At 47.5% G+C, this 20,623-nt stretch overlaps 1 non-coding gene across 1 annotated transcript; it reads left to right on the top strand.

Moving 5' to 3' along the window:
• The first annotated feature begins 18,065 nt into the window (after positions 1-18,065).
• Positions 18,066-18,147, top strand: trnas-uga (transfer RNA serine (anticodon UGA)). The gene has a single exon. It is a non-coding gene; the product is annotated as a tRNA-Ser (tRNA).
• Positions 18,148-20,623: the final 2,476 nt, after the last annotated feature.

Genomic DNA, 20,623 nt, shown 5'->3' with positions numbered 1-20,623 from the left:
CTCCCTGCCCGCTGAGAAACCGTAAAAATTAACCTCCACTCCCTGAGGCAGTTAGCCAAAGATGTAGAAAGGTTTGACCCGTCAGTGTCAGGGAATAATGTGGAGACCTACATCGATGAGCTGAGATATACTTTGCAGTTTATGCCCGAAGCGTCCGAACAGGAAAAGGCTATGTTAGTAAGGAAAACTACCAGCCGAGCGGTCCACGAGTGGATGTCTAGACAAGGACCGGAGGTCTGTAATAGCTTTGAGGAGCTGTGTCAGGCAATGATCGGAGAATTTTCGGCTTTTATCGATCCCATAGCTGCCGTGGCCGCTGTGCACCATATTAAGCACGAAAAAGCTGAAGCCCCTCGCGACTATTATCAGAGGCTTAGGCGCACTTATTTTGCAGGGCGGAATGAAGAGGGTTGCGAAGAGAACGTGAATTTCAAAGGTTTATTCATTGCTAATCTGCATCCCTCAGTCAGGAAAATGATTGTGATGCACACTGATGCAAAAGCGATGAAAATGTCTGACATTAGAAGGTTGGCTCAAAAAGCCTGGGGAGCTGAAGTCTCTGCTTCCTCAGAGCAAAAACCTGCTAAAACGGCCGTGTTCGCCACTAAAGCCAGCAGGGTTGACGACTCGCCTCAGCTCGAGGCAGCTGAGGTTCCTGAGCTCGCTAAGCCCCGGCGCAAAATAGGCAGGCAGGACCGCACTAAGCGTCAGAGCCGCCGTGAGCGCTACGGGGAAGGCAAGGGCTCAGGCAGAGCCTATCATAAGACTGGACGAAGGGAGTCAACTGCAGCCCGCCTGGCCAGGCTTGAACAAGCCCTGCCTGAGAGATCGGGACAGGGTAAACCTTCCGCACCGAATGCCGGAAGTGTGAATGAGCTTAGGGGGACCACGCCCCTTCTCACTGGAGGAGGCGGGGATCCGTCCCAAGCCCCTCCCTCAGTCTATCTGATTGGGTGGGAGGGTTCCTGCCTGGAAGAAGGCTGTGACTCTGAGTTGGGCGCTGACCCCGCCCCTGAAGTCAAAGAAAAGGCAGGCTTCCTACAATTCTTAGGGAATCTCAGCCAGAAAGGCAAAGCAAGGCGTATTTATATCAAGGTTTCTCTTGAAAACGTCTTAGATAGAGAAGCACTGATTGACACTGGGGCTGAAATTAGTTTGATGTCAGCCGATCTACTCAGCGAGCTCAAACGAGTAGCGAAAGGAAAAGGCATCAGACTTAAGGTAGAACCGTGTAAGATAGATATTTCCAGCTATACCCAGGATCATGCCAGGATCACACACCGAGTTTGGGTGGCACTTAGGTTCGGGCCAATGAACGTGGTGCATCCTGTTTACATCTCTAGGTTTAAAACAGAGCCACTACTCATTGGCCAAGACCTGCTTGACAGGCTGGAGCCTCTGGTGGACTGCCAGCGTGGAAAATTGTGGGCTCAGGTCAAAAACCCTAAGCCTGTTGCACAGCAAAAAGGGGGATTCAGTGGTTATGCTGTGATCACACAGTGCCCACTGAACACTATAGCTGAGTTGGAGGTTCCTCCTGGTTCCTCTGGACGAGAATAAATGTCTCTTCTTGCTTTCCAAAACTACAGGGAAGTCCTGCCCAGGCCAGCACTCCCACGGTCTCCCAACTACAGGAGCAGTGCTCCAAGCAGCTGCTTGACCCGCCAGGTAAAGCACACCCCCTTTTCATCCCTGAAGAAGAGTGGATCTCCCTGTCCGGTAATGAATGGGAGTCCTTTCTGTGCACCCTGGTACCTCAGGGGGTCCAGGACTACCACCCCATGGTGGTGGGAGGGGGTCCAGGTGGCAGAAGTGCAGGTTGATGATGTAATTCTTAGCCTCAGCTCTGAGAAGTCCATAATCAGTGAAGGTCTGTTCGAGGACCTGTCGCGAAGCTGTCAGGTGACCCTGGTGACGCAGTCACAGGTTCTGTGGTGGGCACCCCCATCTCATAGGTCCATTTGGAGCAAAGGAAGCTGTGTAGCTTCCATCTCCATCGGAAAAAGGAAGTTTGCTCACTACTTCCTATTGGAAGTACCTATTGGTTCGACTGGGCGCCCAGCTGGACACAGTAAACAGTGTGCTGTGGACACGGGTGGACCCAGATGCCCACTCTCTAAGCGGTGACCCCGAGAACATTCGGTCAGGTCAGACGATTCCTCAGGCCTGCCAGGTAGGAAACGAATCGGACCTGATCGTTCCTGCGTCAACAGCAGGGTTTCCAGTACGCCTTGTCCTAAAGAAGGGACAGAGAATGGACGCTGAGATGGTTTTCTTCCAACCATCAGCTCAGTTTATCAGACTGAACCTAGCAGTCTGTTGTACCCCCAGACTGGAACGGAATGGCCGAGCCACCTGCCTGTTGGTGCAGAACATAGCAAAACAAGATGTCAAAATCCCTGCTCGCACTGACATGGGACTGGTAATTGACAATGGTTTCTATGATTTCGAACTAGCCATCCCAGTACTGGGGCAGCTCCCTGGTCCCTTGGCCAGGGAGGGGGGAACCGAGCAGGTGTACTACACCTACCCCCGGCGGATGATTGCAATTATGCCAATAGAGGGATTCTGCAACCAGGAGGTGTGCAGGGTGGACCTTAGCGATAAGGATGAGATGGTTGTGTACACAGTACACGCAGGTGTTCCGATGGACCACTCAGCCGAGAGTACGACCCGGGATACCGCCATGCCGTCAAAAGCGGGGTTCCTAGAGCAGGTACAGGAACAGGTTGGCAAGGCAGATGCCCTGGAAACGGAAAGCCAGCGTCAGCAGCTGCGTCAGAATTTCCAGGATTTCCGGGAAGTGTTTGCACGGGACGCCTATGACTGCGGGGTGACGGATTTGAACACAGTGCGCATTCCAACGGCCCCTGGCGCCCGCCCAACCTATGTCAGGCAGTATCGCATTCCCCTCACGGCATACGAGTCCATAAAGCAGACGTTGGATGCTCTACTAGAGCGTCAGATCATAAGGGAGTGTAACTCCACTTATAACTCCCCACTGTGGCCGGTGCTGAAACCCAATGGTAAATGGCGTCTGACCATTGACTACCGGCAGCTGAATAAACAGGTTCCTTTGTCACGATGGCCAATGATCTACCTAGATCAGGAGTTATTCAAGGTGACAACAGCGAAATATTTCACCACAGTGGATGTGGCCAATGGGTTCTGGACCCTTAAGGTAGAACCAACAGACCAGTACAAACTGGCCTTTTCCTTTGGAAACAGGCAGTTCACCTGGAATCGATGCCCCTTTGGGTATTCCAACTCCCCAGCGGAGTTCAACATATTTCTGCACAAAGCCATGAGTGATGCAGCCGCCAGGGGCAACCTGGTCTATGTGGACGATATTCTGATGAGGAGTCAGACCTGGGAAGAACACATGGCCGAGATCAGGCATGTGTTGACCCAGCTCTCCTGTGCAGGGGCCAAACTGTCCCTGGCTAAGGGACAGTGGTGTAGGACCCAAGTGGAGTACGTGGGACTGTTGGTTGGAGCCCAAGGCATACAGCCACAGTCCAGCAGAGTCCAAGCTATCCAGAATATGAAGTCGCCCACTAACCTGTCTGAACTGCGCAGCTTTCTGGGAGTATGTAATTATTCCCAGCAGTTCATTGAGGATTACGCTGAAATAGCAAGGCCCCTCCACAAGCTGTTGCAGAAAGACGTGCCCTTTGAGTGGGGGCCTTCCCCAGAACAGGCTGTGATGGAGCTGAAGCGCAGACTCGGTAGTGCGCCGAGCTTGGCCTACCCTGACAAAAATAAGGTCTTCTACCTTGAAGCAGGGTTCTCAGAGCACTGCCTTGGGGCTGCTCTGAGTCAGGAATATAACCAAGAGCGAAGGGTGGTGGCATATGCCAGTCGAGCCCTGAGCCCAGTGGAGCAAAAGTTCTTGGACTGCGAGAAGGCCCTGTTGTCTACGGTCTGGTCGGTAGAACACTTCCGTAGTTATGTTGGGGGACAAAAGATCATCATCGAAACCTGCCACCAACCTGTGACATTCCTGCATAGCCAGAGACTGAAAGCGGGCAGGGTGTCAAATAGCAGGATTGTGGCATGAATGATGGCCCTACAAGGCTATGAGATAGAGGTACGTTATGCACAGAGCAAGAAAATGTACCTGGGACAGGGCCTGGCTTTGGGCCAAGTGTGTCACGGCTGTGACACTGACATGGAAGCTCCAGAAACAATTCCCGCTGCTGAGCTACCGAACAATCATCGGTACTACGATGAGAACATGGGCCAGGGCTTACCCATGGCCTATGTTGACGGTTGCTCTTTTCGCCACGAACAGCAGGTGCTAGCAGGGGTAGGAGTAGTCTGGCAAGACAATACTCCCTGTGGGCCGACCCGCTATAAGCTAGGACCAAAGACTAGTCAGTATGCGGAAGTAGCTGGGGTGCTGATCACCCTCCAGCAGGCCCTGACACATGGCCTTAAACAGTTTGTCATCTGTAGTGACTCGAACTACGCCCGACATAGCTTCGTGTCTCACGTTCCGTATTGGAAGGGTAACGGCATGAAAAATGCCCGGGGCAAGGAAGTAAAGAACAAAGAGTTGTTCCTGGCCAGTGACAAGCTCACGACCGAGGCTGGAATGATGGTTTACTGGAGGAAGGTGAAGGGACACTCCCAGGTGAAGGGACCCGACAAAGACGGGAATGATGAGGCCGACCGGTTGGCCAAATCTGGCGCCTTAGAGGGTGAACCCTGGCAGTTCCAGCAGGAATGGCTACCCCCAGAATTCGTGGCTGAGGTCAAGGCGGTCACCCGAAGCAGGGCTAGACAGGATGTCGGAGCTGACCCTCAATCTGTAGTGCTTGGGTCACAGGGTTTTAACACCGATCTTGCGGAAATGCAGAAACAGGACCCAGCAATTGGGCAAATGTATCAGCATATCGCTGACCCAGTGCGTCAACCTCTTTCGGAGCAGGTGCTGAGCCAGTCTCTGGAGCTGAAGGAGCTGGCAGAGGTGAAAGACAACCTAAAAATTATAAAGGGGTTGTTGGTTTGTGTACCAGTTACACAAGGTGTCCCAAAGTGGGTAGTTCCCCACTGTCATCGGGGGGTCATGATCCAACACGCTCATGACGAACCCTGTGGGGGTCACCGGGGAATCAAGGCTACATACGACACTATCCAGCAGGTGGCATTCTGGCCTCACATGGGCCAAGACATCGCCGCGTATGTAAAGGGGTGTCTGACGTGTAGCCAGTTCCAACCATCACGGCCCTTGCACCGTGCACCACTCCAGAAAAAGGGCATGACATTCACCTGGTCCAATCTTCAAATGGATTGGGTGGGGCCGCTGGTGAGGTCATCCAGAGGGAACAAATATTTCCTCACTGTTACGTGTGCATTCACAAAATGGATTGAGTGCCTCCCAGCACCCAACGACACGGCAGAGACAACTGCAGTGCTGTTGGTGAACCATGTGTTCAGTCGATGGGGATTCCCCCTGACCGTGGTCTCGGATCGGGGAACCCATTTCACAGCTACAGTAATGGCAACCCTGTGGAATATGCTTGGGGTCAAGACCCAGTTGCATATCTCCTACCACCCTCAATCCTCGGGCCAGGCAGAAAGGGCAAACCAAACGGTGGTTAGTATGCTCAAAAAGTTTGTCTCCAACAGCAGTAGGGACTGAGACATTAAGCTGCCCCTGGTTCTGATGGCCATCCGAGCTACGCCCCATTGCTCTACGGGGGTCCCACCTTTTGAGATGATGACAAGTCGGAAGATGACTCTTCCCCTACACTGTCTTTATGGGGTGGAGGACCTGAGCACGACGGGGGCTGCTACGGCCCATCAGTATGTGTCAGACCTGCGAGCACATCTGCAGGCAACCTTTGCTTTTGCCCAGAACAATCTGGGAAGGAGTGCAGAGGGTAGGAAAGCATACTATGACTGAAAGGCAGTTAACCAGGAACTCCAAGTAGGAGACAAGGTCCTGTACTTCCAATTTGCCAAACCCACAGGGGTGGCCCGGAAGTACTTACCCAGTTGGACAGGACCCCACGAGATTGTCGATAAGGTATCACCGGTAGCTTATCGAATTCAGATTGAGAAGGGAAGGCAATCTCTGGTCTACAAGTGGGTGCATCGCAACCACCTCCGGTTGTATCGCCCACCTCAAATGGCGCCGGAGAACACAGAATAGGGTTAAACGTCCAAACCCGATCAAAGAGGGGGGTGCCCCTTTGTAGCTGCAGGCAGTTAGGTACTGTACTGTAGGTCCTGCTAGGAAAATATATTCAAAATTATAGTGGAACTGTACCATGTGCCTCATCTATGTTCCAGAATGGGAATCCTAAAACTGCCACGGCTGGTCCTGACAGTACTGTGGATCGCCTCGACACAGCCCCTTGAAGTTGTGGAACCTGGTCCTCCTACCGGCATAGTCCTGCAGGAAACCATAGTCCTCTCCATGGAAATCTTTATGGTACAATCTTTTTTTTTTCTTATAAAATATACTTTATTCCGAAAAAAAACACATCTCAAAAGGAAACATCTCACACGATAACACTCCACAAAATTAAAACATCGGTGGAACGGCGGTGATTGTCCGTTATCAATCCTTGCAAGGGTGGGCGTATTTGCGCTATTATGAGAGTCCCTCCAAACCCTACCGCTTGCTGTAAACCATTAATCCCTGTACAGGGTCCATAGGCCTTTCCAGCGCTCCTTTGCCGTGGGGAAACCCCATTTAGCAACATCGCGCTTCATCCTCCTCCTGAGGTCCGCCAGGATCCTCTCTTCCAGCTCCCTCGCTCCCCACTTGTTGTTGTGCCGGATGAGATTGTTCCTCGCGTCCCACAGGCCTTTCTTTGTGAGGGACAGCAGCAGCCACATCAGGAACTGCGTCCCCCTGTCCAGTCCGGTAGGTGCCAGCCCCAGCAGAATGTACTGGTAGCTGAGCACCGCATTCGTTTCCAGGAGTTGCATTATGTTGTCCATTCTGCCCCACGCCGCCTTGGCGAAGGGGCAGCTCCTTCACTTTATTAAGATACTGAAGAAAGATGTGGAGACGGGGGTTTGAATTTAATCCTTTCTGTAGGGGGTTTAGACTTTCAAGTCACAAGCTGGGGTTTATGGCAGGAAAGGGGGGTTAACTGATAAGGATTGCAGATGCAAGCTAGGAACCCCCCTGGGTGTAATGTTAAACTGACCATTTGTCCAGAACATCGTAAACTGGCCAAATACCATGAACCCCCCTCTTTACCATCAGACCGAGTGACGTCAGAAACGGAGAAGAAAACACTATATAACCCAAAAGTTTGTAACAGTACGGGGAACAATACTTCGGTTTTGTTGTTTCTTGCGGGAAACAAGACTTCGGCTTTATTGTTCCTTGCATGCAATAAACTCATCTGTTTTACTTCATCTCGGGATCAAGAACCTTATTTCTTCTGTTACAACAAATTTGGCGTAGTCGGCGGATGCTCCAGAAGGCGCAGAACTTCCCATCGGCAGGAGAGATGGTCAGCGCGCACATAACTAAAAGGTAAGGACTCCTCTTTTATTTAAAAGTCCTGACTCTCTCTGACCGATTGGGAAATCTCTGCTCCCTGCGAGAATCGCCCGAGATGACGGAGTAAACGTGAGTTTCTGAATTCCTCTGGCCCGGGGAAGACACCGGTGTATGTAATGGGTTGTTTGCTGTAAGCCCAGAATTTGGTCTGGCAGGGGTTCCGCGGTATTGTGTACAGGCGTTCGAAGCTGGTATATGCCTTAATTGCGCGTGGAGTTTTTGAACGGGTTTTGGACCCTTACCGTGAAGTTCAGGACTGGTGTGGGCCTTAATTGCGCCCGGAGTTCTGAAGGTCAGAACTGGTTTGGGCCTTAATTGCGCCCGGAGTTCTGAGGCTCAGGATCGGTGTGGGCCTTAATTGCGCCCGGAGTTCTGTGGCTCGGGATCGGTGTGGGCCTTAATTGCGCCCGGGGTTCTGGAGTGGTGCATTAAATGCACGTATAATCCAGGATTGGTGTGGGCCTTAATTGCGCCCGGGGTCCTGAGATTAGCTACGCCTTGATTGTGCACAGATTGGCGTGGCGTGGTTTTTTTGTTTTAAAGGAAACAGGAGTAGAAGAGATATATATATATGTATGTATGTTTTTGGTGTTTTCCTTGTTTGTGAAATACATATACACACGCACGACACTAACATAAACACACCTCATAATAAAAGAGCAAAGCATTAAGTAGCAGGATTTAAAGGACGTTGAGACCCGAGAATCGCCCTGATTGAGCTCAGTGCGTAAGTCCACCCCGGGGCAAAAGCAGCGATGCTGGCGTTCTGGGGATGGTGAATTACTGATCAAGAAAGGGGGTTTTCGAGGTCTCGTTTCTTACCTGTGAACAGTGCGGTGTAAGCCCTCTCTAAAGTCTCGGAGAGGCATTTAGATCTGGAGGTAACAGACGCCCTTAGCTGAATGAGTGCAGTAATGCACAGGTTTTTCCAAGTGAAAACATCCCCCTACTGAATGAGCTGTTACCTCACACACGACAAAAGTAAATCTTAAAGAAACCAAACATGTGTGCTAATTGGGTGTTTGAGAAAGTGGTGGAAGTATCTGATTACATATCGGAAAAGTGTAAATTGACTGAAAGGGAAGAGAAATATAGGATGAAGCTGAGTCTGTCAGAAGGAGTTTGGGGCGAAGATGCCTGTAAAAAAGCGTATGAACATTGGAACAAAAACAAAGATTTAGCTGCAGCCCTGGTGATCGGCCGACACCTGAGGTGGCAGATTAGCATGAAGGAGAAATCAGAATGGGATAAAAAAGAGAAGGAGTTCACAGAAAAAATAAAAGCGTTAAATGAGAGGAAAGATAATTTATTCGCGGCAAAAGAGGTACTAGAAAAAAAGCTAAAAGAGGGAGTACAGGAGAATGAGAAACTAAAGAAGGAATTAACTCCTGGTCACGCTGCACTGGTTAATGTGCTACAGCCGGCGACTAAGTTATATCCTGCTCTCCCACAGGGGAACAAACAGGCAGGAAACGAAAATAATTGGGATCAATTCCCACAGTGGCCATATGGAGATGGGGGGTCGGATTGGGATAACACTTGGTATGAGTGTGATAAAGACGGATCAGAGTCTCCCCTGTTAGAGGGAGGGCGCCCGTAGGTCTGTACTCTCACTCGAAGTGGGAAAGGACTTGATGTAGCAGGGGCTGGCGCCGTTGATGACAGCGCCACTCTAGCTCCGTCTCGCACCCCGCCGAGGGGGTCCGTTCTCGCACCTACCTTCCCTGAATCCCCAATACGATCAAATCCAAAACCGGAGGATATTGACCGGTGGGCTAGAGAAGTACCGCACCCAAAATTAGGGATGCAGCGAACCTGGAGTGCGCTTCAGGAATTAAAAGATACTTATGGTATCTCCCCCCTGACTGCCGCTATGATCCTCAGAAGGACAGGGGAAAAGCGTGTCGGAGAACTTAAACAATTGTGTGAGGATAACGGCAGGGGAGGGCGATGGGAATGGGTTTGGCGATGGCTTAAACAAAATTATCCACCAAAGACAGATTGGAAAAAGATATCTGCGCGTCAGCAAAAAGAAAGCGAGGATGTGGCTGACTTCACTGACCGCTTCGTCACACTCTGGCTGGAATGCTCAGGACTAAGTGACGAAGATGATGTGAATAGCGACGCCTCTGCTGTGATTAAACAAATTTATTTGGGCGGTCTTAAGCCTGATATAGCCAAAGCCCTTCAGTTAAAAGAGCCCGAAATAGGGCAAGATACGACTAAACAATTTGAGGAAATAGTTAAAATGGCACGGCAAATCGAGAGAAATATGTATGCTAAGGTGCGGGCAATACAAACAGGGTGGACACCCCCCATACTGAAGGGTGGAGCTGGCCCTGACACCCGACTAAATCCAAAAGGCGAAATTACAACTCGGTGCCATTATTGTAAAAATTTCGGACATTGGCAAAAGAATTGCAAAAAGCGATTAGCCAGTGAGGGCAGGATTGGAAGATACCGAGATCCCCCTTTCAATCCCTCGAATCGAGAGGGGCAAAAAAACCTGTTGTCACAATTACAGGATTTGAGCGAAGCAGACAAACGCGCTATCAGGGAGCTTTTAAACTAGGACTCCCCCTAGTGGCCTCCCTACGCCTATCTCAGGAACTGAGTGAAAAAGAGCTCAAATTACAATGCACGATTAATGGGATTCAAATGTCACTTTTATGGGACACTGGGGCTCAATTATCGTGTTTATCTGAACAGTCAGCCAAACGGTGTGGTGTCATGTTCACAGGGAGGGAGCTGGAGGCCACTGGTGTAGGGGGTAATCGAATAACACTCAGAGAAACTCAAAAACTCAAGATTAGACTAGGAGATGGGGAGGTAACATTTAATGCTGTCATGTGGGTAGGATCTACCCCAGATCTGTTGGGATGGGATGCTCTGAAATACCTACAAGGGGTTACATTAACCATACATGAGGAGAGGGTGGAGGTAAACATCTGGTCCCTCCAAAAAGACGAACTAAAAGGGCATTCAATTTGGACTATGGATAAGGACGAATGCGGGCTTCTGGATATGGAACCCGCCACATTTACTGGGAAATCCCCGCCATACACAAAGCCATATAAAATCAACAAAGAGGCGGAGGAAGGGGTTCGACCAGTAATACAAAAACTATTGACTCAAGGCATTGTACGAAAAACACATAGTACAAGCAACAGTCCAATATGGCCCGTAAAGAAAGCCAGCGGAGCATGGCGATTCACAGTTGATTACTCAAAAGCTAATCAACACATCAACCGTCTCACCCCCTTGGTAGCAGACCCCTCTGCTATTTTTCAACTACTGACCCCTGAGCACCAGGTGTTTTCAGTAATTGACATGGCTAATGGGTTCTGGTCTTTTCCTCTACACCCAGAGTTACAAGATTGGTTCGCTTTTGTTGTAGATGGAGAACAATATACTTGGACCAGGTTACCACAGGGGTTTCATAACAGCCCCACCGTGTATCACATGGCACTTCGGAGGCATCTCCGGGAGCTGCCTCAAGTGTCCTCCGTCGTTATCCAATATGTGGATGATATTTTAATCGCGTCTCCTGACGAGGAAACCCACAAGAAGGACCTCCAAATTATTCTCAACCAACTGGTTAAAAAAGGACACAAGGCTAGTTATAGCAAAGCACAGTTATGCCTAGACACCGTAATTTACTTGGGACAAAAGATTAGTCAGGGAAAAAGGGAATTGACAGAAGATCGGGCCTAGGCAATCCGAACACACCCTAGTCCCAATACGGTGAGAGAGCTCCGATCATTTCTGGGTCTGTGCAATTTCAATAGAAATTGGGTTGATGCTTTTTCTGAAAGGGCCAAACCACTTACAGACCTATTAAAGGGGGGAGGGAGGTCCCTTGATCCTATTGCTTGGAGTCCTGAAGCTGAACATGCTTTTAATGATTTAAAACAAGCTCTGTTACAGGCTCCTGCATTGGGGTTTCCTCAGACAGATCAACCATTCTACCTCTACGTAAGTGAAAAGAATGGATTTTGGACAGCTGTACTAACACAGGAACATGGGGGTAGGTACCGCCCGGTAGGGTATTACTCTGGATCCTTGGACGAGGTAGCCAGGGGCTGGGGTCCATGTCTACGAGCCGTTCAGGCCGTCTGTCTAGCAGTACAGGCAGTCAATAACATAGTACTAGATCAACAACTGATTGTTCGATGCCCACATGCGGTACACACCCTCATGTCCCTGAATCGGGTCAGTCAGGTTAATGCGATACGATGGAGCAAGTGGCAGGTCTTGTTAGAGGCTCCAAATATTACCATTGAACGTGAAGGAGCTCTAAATCCAGCCACATTGTTACCTGACCCATCAGAAGCCTACATGTTAGAACACAGCTGTGATGTTTGGGCAATGGGAGAAGATGAGGGCATCAAAATAGCCGAGCAACCACTAAGGAATGAAGACCTCATCCTCTTCACTGATGGAACTTCATTCATAAATTCTAGTGGGGAGAGGAAAGCGGGTTGGGCTGTGACTACAGAACATGATATCCAATGTGGGGGAAGATTTGAGGTACCCACGTCAGCACAGTGAGCTGAACTGAAAGCTTTGGTGGAAGCCTGTAAATTAGCAAAAGGCAAGACCACCATAATATACACAGACTCATGATACGCATTTGGAGTATACCATGACTTTGGAAGGTTATGGAGTAATAGGGATTTTTTAACCTCTGCTGGCACTCCGGTAAAGAATGCAGATCTGGTGTCTGAGCTGCTTGCGGCTCTCCAACTCCCAAAGCAGGTAGCTGTAGTCAAATGTAAGGGCCACAGCAGAGAGGACACTCCCGAGGCCAGGGGCAATAAGCTGGCAGACTGGACAGCACGTCAAGCTGCCCTGGGGCAATGGGAGGAGTGGGCTATAGAAAAACCTCTTCAGATTATTTCAGTTTGCACAGTGAACATACAGGCACTCCGGACGGAACAGCTCAGCGAGCTCCAGGCCCAGGCCCTAAGGATTGAGAAATGGACCTGGATGGAACGCAATGTGGGGCTGCAGAAGGATGGGACCTGGAGGTGCCAGCGTACAGGCAGACCCGCCTGTCCCAAGCAACTAATGCCCTACCTGGCACAGCAAATACACTCCAGAGGGCACCCAGGTGTTAGCCGAATGACTCGACGCTTTGCTCAGAGCTGGGTGGGCACAGGCTTCACACCCTTCGCAGCTGATGTGGTACAACGCTGTGGCGAGTGCCAAAAAGCCTCTGGAGCACCGCCGGTTCGGGCTCCTAATCTTCGACGTCCTGCACCCGAGGGGCCCTTTAGACACTGGCAAATAGACTATTGTTCACTGCCACCCTGTAAAGGGAAAACAGGTCTCCTAGTGATGGTGGACCAGTTTTCTAGATGGGTGGAGGCTGTCCCTGTCAAACGAGAGACTGCGCAGACAACTGCCAAATATCTCGTGACAGAAGTAATTCCCCGATGGGGACTCCCGTGTCGCATAGACTCAGACCAGGGCACACATTTTACTGGAAAAGTGTGTCAGGTGGTGGCAGACCTACTAGGGATCAAATGGGACCTGCATTGCCCTCATCACCCGCAGTCCTCCGGCATGGTGGAACGGGTGAACCGGACTTTGAAAGCTAAATTGACAAAGTACCACCTGGGAGGGATCCCCTGGGTGGATGCATTGCCCGCCGTACTGTGCAGCATCCGGGCTGGGACAAATCGAATAGTGGGGCTGAGCCCGTTTGAGGTGATCACGGGGCGTCCCATGAGACTGAGTGACTCTCCAGGACATGACAGAGTAGGCTTGAGTATACTAACTGATTCTCTGTTACAGTATTGCAAGTTGCTGACAGAGGCCACCCAAGGAGCCCGCGAGCAGGTCCTGGAGGCGTGGGGACCACCACCTGAAGGAGGGCACGACCTCATCCCAGGAGAGTGGGTGTGGATCAGGAAATTTCCTTCACAGGTTCTCCAGCCCAGGTGGGACGGACCCTACCAGATCCTGTTGACAACTGAGTCTGCGGTTCGAGTGGAAGGAAAAGATCGCTGGATCCACGCGTCACACTGCCGACGAGCCTCATCCCCATTTACAGACTCAGAATGAAATCATTTCTGTCAATAACGATAATTGTTGCTGTAGGACTATGTTCCGCAGGGATTAATGATCATCTCTCCCACAAAGGAGAACATGGAATTAATTCCTTTTTAGGCCTCTCCTATCTGACAGCTAAGAAAACCAACCAAAGTGCCTGCTGGGTGTGTGCCGCATTACCCAAATATGTACAGGAAGGACTTCCTATGGGGGCCATTCCTTGGCGTCTCGAGGAAGTCATAGGCATGATCATTTGGAGGGATAATTTAGGAGATTTTAATATGACAAACTATGGGGGTTGCCATAACACGACTTTAACCTACACAACATTACAATATCTACAGGAGCGAGGCTTAGAGCCCACGAGTTTCACAGGCTCTTACGCTCCTAAATATAACAGAAGCCATACACCACCATACCTGACTCTAAATAAGGAACGTGAGGGAAACATATGTTTTCAGCACACTAATGGTCTGCACTTGGTTGGATGGAGTCGTTGCAACCTTACCATCGCTGCAAATATATCCACCTCTACCTTCCAAATTCCAGGATGGGATCGGCACACCCCACAATTTGGTATAAGCTTCTTATTTTCAGAGGCATGGGGAGCGCCAAACGGAACATATTTCAGTTGTGGAAAACGAGCCTACCCATGGTTGCCAGCCCAGTGGTCTGGCTCATGTTATTTAGGATATGTGGTTCCTCATATCCGTGTTCAAACCCACAGCCCCTTCGGACCTAACCACAGACCACAAAGAAAATTGGCTGATTGGGAATATTATTTAGGTATAATATTTCCACAAGCCGGCATGAACTTTCTGAGTCGAGAGTTAATTCAAATGGCCTCGACTTTAGAAGAATTAGCAAATTCTACCTCATCTAGTCTGAAGGCTGTTAATGATGAGATGGTAGCCCTCAGAACAGTGGCCATGCAGAACCGACTAGCTTTAGATTATGTACTGGCGGCCCAAGGAGGAACTTGTGCAGTAATTGGCACTGAATGCTGCACATATATCCCTGATAATTCTGAGCACATCTCAGATCTGGCCCAACACATTTACAATGAGGGACAGAAATATCAGGACTATTATACTGAAAATTGGGGAATTGGGTCTTGGGTAAAGTCTGTGTTTGGGGCCTGGGGTGGAACCTTTTTACAGTGTTTATTTGTAGGAATAGTATTGTTTATATGTATAATTGTAATCATCACGTGCACAAAAACATGTATCACATCTTGCTATAACTGTGGAACGTACAATGTCATGGCAATACATACCTGTTCGCCAAGAAAGGAAAGATCTGCCCTGACATTGTATGTATAAAAATAGGCTACACTGACGTATGCCATATTTTATAAGGGGGGAATGAAGAAAGATGTGAAGACGGGGGTTTGAATTTAATCCTTTCTGTAGGGGGTTTAGATTTTCAAGTCACAAGCTGGGGTTTATGGCAGGAAAGGGGGGTTAACTGATAAGGATTGCAGATGCAAGCTAGGAACCCCCCTGGGTGTAATGTTAAACTGACCATTTGTCCAGAACATCGTAAACTGGCCAAATACCATGAACCCCCCTCTTTACCATCAGACCGAGTGACGTCAGAAACGGAGAAGAAAACACTATATAACCCAAAAGTTTGTAACAGTACGGGGAACAATACTTCGGTTTTGTTGTTTCTTGCGGGAAACAAGACTTCGGCTTTATTGTTCCTTGCATGCAATAAACTCATCTGTTTTACTTCATCTCGGGATCAAGAACCTTATTTCTTCTGTTACAACAATACTTAGAAGACAAAGATACTGTATCAATTTATGTTGCATTAGCCTGATTATGATTAAAAAAACACATATAATTAAACACGCGTTTACGATTTAAATCAAAACACGATTTAAATCAATATAAATGTTTATATTGTAACGCATACTGTCCAGCCTCCATTTCTCTATAAAAATTTACTCTATTACACACACACACACAATAGAAGCAGGAAGCAGAAGCAGTGACCGTTGTCAGAAGGGAAGAAGGTGACTATTCATTGTTATCAAAAATGACTTAGAATCGATCATGTTGTGATATTTTGAAATATAAAAGTCAATTGATTGTCCATAATATTGCTATTCTATTTTTTCGAAGAAATGTTTGTTAAAAGAAGAGTCCAGCACCAGCTGGATTTGAACACACAACCTGTGAGTTGGCAATCGCGCACGTAGACCAGTAGGCTACAAGGGAAGTCGCATGAAGATGGAGGCGAAACAGCCCTACACAGCCCTGTCGCAGTACACGAATATAATCATATCGTTATTAAATTCTTTAGATACGCGATTCCATATTATATTAGCAGAAAAGCTTAAAACTACCACTTTTTCACACGCTATTTCACATGCTAGTTAAATACTTCGATGCTTAAAATAGTTAGGGAGAAATGGAATACCGGTGTGTATTTTTCCTTTAAAGTACCGATTCCTGGAATCTGACTGGCTGACACCCTTCTGAAGTGGTTCCATAAAATCTGGTATACGGAAAAGAAAGCGTTGATAAAAAAGCCTGGATTCTCATGTATCTCATACAAGTATCTTTTAAAATAGTCTTTGCTGTGCTCTTGAGGATCCTTGTGATATTTTGAGCTCTAGTTGAATGATAAGTGTCGCATTTTAAATCATTTTCGTAGTTAAAAATTATGAAACGCCCTGTTAAAAGCAAGGGAGTTTTTATGCCCGTTGAACTAAAACAAAATGCCTGACAAAGTATGGCTTGGACAGATTCCAAGTGCTTGTACAAATGTGCTAAAGAAATTATACTTTGAGTATACAGCTTGTCCAAAGTCATTCATTATTAATACTATTAGTAATATCTTCGGTAAAGGCTTTGATGCATAAATATTTCTGATAAAGGTAGGTTGTGTACTTCTGTCCAACTGAGCAATCTTGCTTTCATAAAATATACCAACATTTTAATGACTAATGATTAACATGCTGTAATACACAGTTCAAAATTAAAAGCTCAAATGCTGTACATGAGAGGTTAAGCTCCCCCTGGCGGTTTTACAAGGTGACGCCGGATAGTTTCCAGCATGACGTCAAATGACGCGATTAACCGCGTGATACCGCGTGATACCACGACACACCGACCGGGGTATGCCGCGAAATACCCCACCCATTTTGAATGGCTGCATCTGTATACAGTACAGTTTGCATACAGTACTGTGTTTATGTTCCTAAACTGATCTCTTTTATGAGCAGGTGAAAGGCATGGTGAATAGGAGATTTTCAAAAATTACTGTGCTTTGCATGATTGGAAACAAATGCGTGATTGCGAAATGCTGTGGTGTTACTTTTACAAAGATGGTCGATGAAAAAAAGAATGTGGACCAGGGCAATACTTTGAGTTTACAGCTTGTCCAAGGTCATTCATTATTAATACTATTAGTAATATCTTCGGTAAAGACTTTGATGGCGACAGCTCAAACATGAGAGGATGAGCTTTATTAGCTCCACCTTGTGGAAATTCCGGATACTATTATTTTAATTGCGGTACTATAGGAGAATTTACGGTAAGTCGTGGTAGACTGAGTAAAGCGCACCGCAAAATATTGCGGTATCGCCCGCTTGTTTTGAATGGCTGCATCTGTAAACCACAGCTTAAAGAAGAGCACCATCTCAGTGCCATACTAATGTAAATGAAGTAATACTAAGACATGTTCTTATGGATTTGTCTTACCTTGAGATATGTAATTGGATTTCAGGATTAACTTCCACATTCAATGTACTGGTGATTCTTTGCCTGGTCAGTACCTGGGTGGGAGACCTCCAGCGAACAATTAAGCTTGCTGCTGGAAGTGGTGTTAAGAGACTCTTAGGATCTTCCAGAGGTGTCTGTCCAATAGCACTAGTTGCCTTAGAGCTGGCTCAAACATTGCTCAAGAGTCTACCTTTCACAGATGCGCAAAGATGAATGATGGGGGTGCACGCTTCAAGGAGCCTTCCAACTGTAGGGACCGATTAGAGACAATACGTAGCATGTGTTCGTTTCCATATACGCCCCGTGTCTCAACGGTAGGACAGAGTCAAATACTGCCTCGACACGTAACAGCGTTATATTAAACCGCAGGACTTGAGGGCTGTTTTGTTTGAATGTTCAAGGCATTGGTAAGAGCGTAGGTCAAGGGCCATTGGTGCATCTCCTGTAACTGGACTAAAAATGCTATTCAAAGTGCAGTGACTGAAATCGTCGTCCACATGTCTCCGTTGTTGATTGCTTTCTGTCTAAGAACGTTCTGTTTTCATGTCCGAACGGGGAGACTTTATCATTCCAACTTGAAGCCACCCTTAAGTCCTCTGAGGTGTGTGTGTGTGTGCTTGCACGTATGGCGTAAAAGGTTTCTTAAACGGAGAGCGAACTTGAAAAAAGTTGCCTCCGCCACCGCCGCCGCCTCGCACTCCCTGTTCGATTGTAGCAAGAAGGCAGCGGCCGCGGCGCTCGCTGTAGTCGTGGCCGAGTGGTTAAGGTGACGGACTTGAAATCCGTTGGGGTCTCCCCGCGCAGGTTTAAATCCTACCGACTACGGTGTCCTTTGCATTTGGTTGCGTGTGTGCGTGTAAAAGGACCAGTGCCGTTTCGTTTTCGCTGGGACCTTTAACACTCTAAATCGCCTGGACCCGCAGCCTGTGAAATCGATTCTTCAGCATCCACGAAGGACGCTTTGCAGCTGGACACAGATAACGATGCTTTTCTGTAACGAGCTTTCCAGCTGAATTTTCTCGGCAGCTCCGTACTGAACCTGTTCTCCATTGCAACATAGCGGAGGCTCGTCACGTCTATAGCAAGGCTGTGTAGGACCGCATACGCCACAGTGACTTGTACACAGACCACATGAAAGGCAAGCAAAATACCCTTTTAAAATTCCAAAGACTCACAAGGTCAGAGGAACAGCGATGACCTGAACAGATCTGTTACAGAAGTCTAGGTTGACCTTTTTAGAGCTGTAATTGCATTTTTGTTTAATAGAAGATCAAATCTACTCGCATGTACCAGCACCTTACAGTTTATTGATGTTAATTCTGTTTAAGTAATAAGATTGCTAACGATGTTGGACTTTAGTCGGTGTTTTTTAGAACAAATTGCTTACACTTCTGTAAGGAATACGCAGTACGTGCCTTTGTCAGTCATTGCTCACCATACCTGTAACTTTCTTATCTAACTCACTTCCTCAAATGGTGAAGGTCCACAAACATAAATGAAAAAAAAACCCTTGTTGTAGATGAGGTGCACAAAAAAGCAGCCCCTGATAGTGTATAACACATTTATACTATTGCAGAGACACATGTAACATATATATATATACTGTATATATATATGAAACAGAAATAGAAACAGAAACAGGAATCGCTTACTCACCTGGAGAATCTCTGTAGGAATATCTAGCATTTATCAATGGAAATAAAAGCTGCTTTAATACAGTGCATGTTCAAACTGAAACCCTCAGCTGCTGTTCTTGTTTGTTTTGGGACAAATTGCAACTGAGCATCGCATGAGCCGTTACGTACCCTTATCTGTTAGGGAATTTCAAGGGAGGAGTTAGGTCAGAATGGGTAGGCTGCAAAACAACAAGTAAAGATTTATTCCAAGATGAAACGTTGTGGCGGTTTTCTTATCTTTTCAGCATGGACTCAACTTTTACGTGTTCCTTATATGCTATATATGTATATATTAGCACCAATGTCGTTCTTAAAAACTAACATGAAATTGTCAGGGACATTCAGCTATATACAAAGACAAGACAGACAAAGTAATAATTCTATATTAACGTGGCCTACATATTGACGCAATGATCGAACTAACTGACATGTTCTGATTCAGATCCCCTGCAGTTCATGCCAATTAGAACAATAGCAATGCTGAGTCCTCCCAACCCTACTGAGCACAAATTCAGCTGATTTCAATTGAGCTCGGAGCTGGAGATGATCTCCATACAGTTCTGTGTTAACTAGCCCACACTTGCGTGCTAATTTACGGGTTGTGGCAAATGCTTTTCTAAAGTTCATATACACGACGGCAACCTGTTACCGAGGAACCTGAGAGGTTTAAAAGCCTCACGAGCCAGGCAGGACTCGACCCTACAATCTTCTGATCCGAAATCAGACGCATTATCCATTACGCCACTGGCCCATAGAACATGCGCTTGCACTCCACCACAGAGAGCTCTACACTGCTACCAGTAGTACACTTCCCCATCTAAATTTTCACAGCAAGAAACTTGTGTTTCCTACTATTTTTATCAGGTTTAAAATATCATCTCCTTAAAACAGAAAAAGTGTTGATGTGTCGTGCTGAAATTCCGATTGATTTTGAATTCAAAGAAAAAAGGTTTTCTTCCAAAACACCGTGAAATTGTCACATCTTGCAGACAATAGGTGTATTCCATGTTGAAAAGAGAAGAAAGAAACCATGGAACCTTTTACAGGTGTGAGGCTTCTTCAGGTGTGAGAAGACCTCATGGCCGAAACGTTGTGGTTCCTTTCTTCTCTTTTCAGCATGCAATAAACCTATTACTTGTTCCTTTGCAGCCGAGGCATGCTGACATAGCTACCCAGCTGAACATCTTGCAGACTCTACTTCTCTCCTGTAGAAGTAAAGCAGGGCTTGCTGGGTGAGCTTTTGCTCCGGTATGTTAGGTCACGTGTCATGTTAAATCACTTCTTCTGAACACAACATTTGCTGGTGCTAGCTTTCCCCATGAAAAGAGACATTTCCCTTACAGTACATGACATATCGTTTTTTTTCTATCAATAAGTATAGAAATAAAACAAAAGAAAAAATGTTGTCGCCAAAGAATGCACAGCTCTGTCGCCTTGGGGAGGTGTCAAGGGCATTGAGCTCCTTGGACATGAGAAGTGCCAGATAAATGCCATTTCTCATCATTTCTCTTGGCGTCAGTTCTGCTATTAAATGGGAAAGAGGCAACGGGCTCAGAGAGCAGGTTAAGTGCACACCGAACGCAGATGTGTCCAAGTGTCTGTAAAAGTGCGGTGCTCCCTAGTGG

This window comes from Lepisosteus platostomus, unplaced genomic scaffold (genome assembly GCF_059453375.1).
Source record: "Lepisosteus platostomus isolate fLepPlt1 unplaced genomic scaffold, fLepPlt1.hap1 Scaffold_260_H1, whole genome shotgun sequence".
Lineage (NCBI taxonomy): Eukaryota > Metazoa > Chordata > Actinopteri > Semionotiformes > Lepisosteidae > Lepisosteus > Lepisosteus platostomus.
Note: the sequence above shows the minus strand (reverse complement) of the source record. Positions and strands in the feature narration are given on the sequence as shown.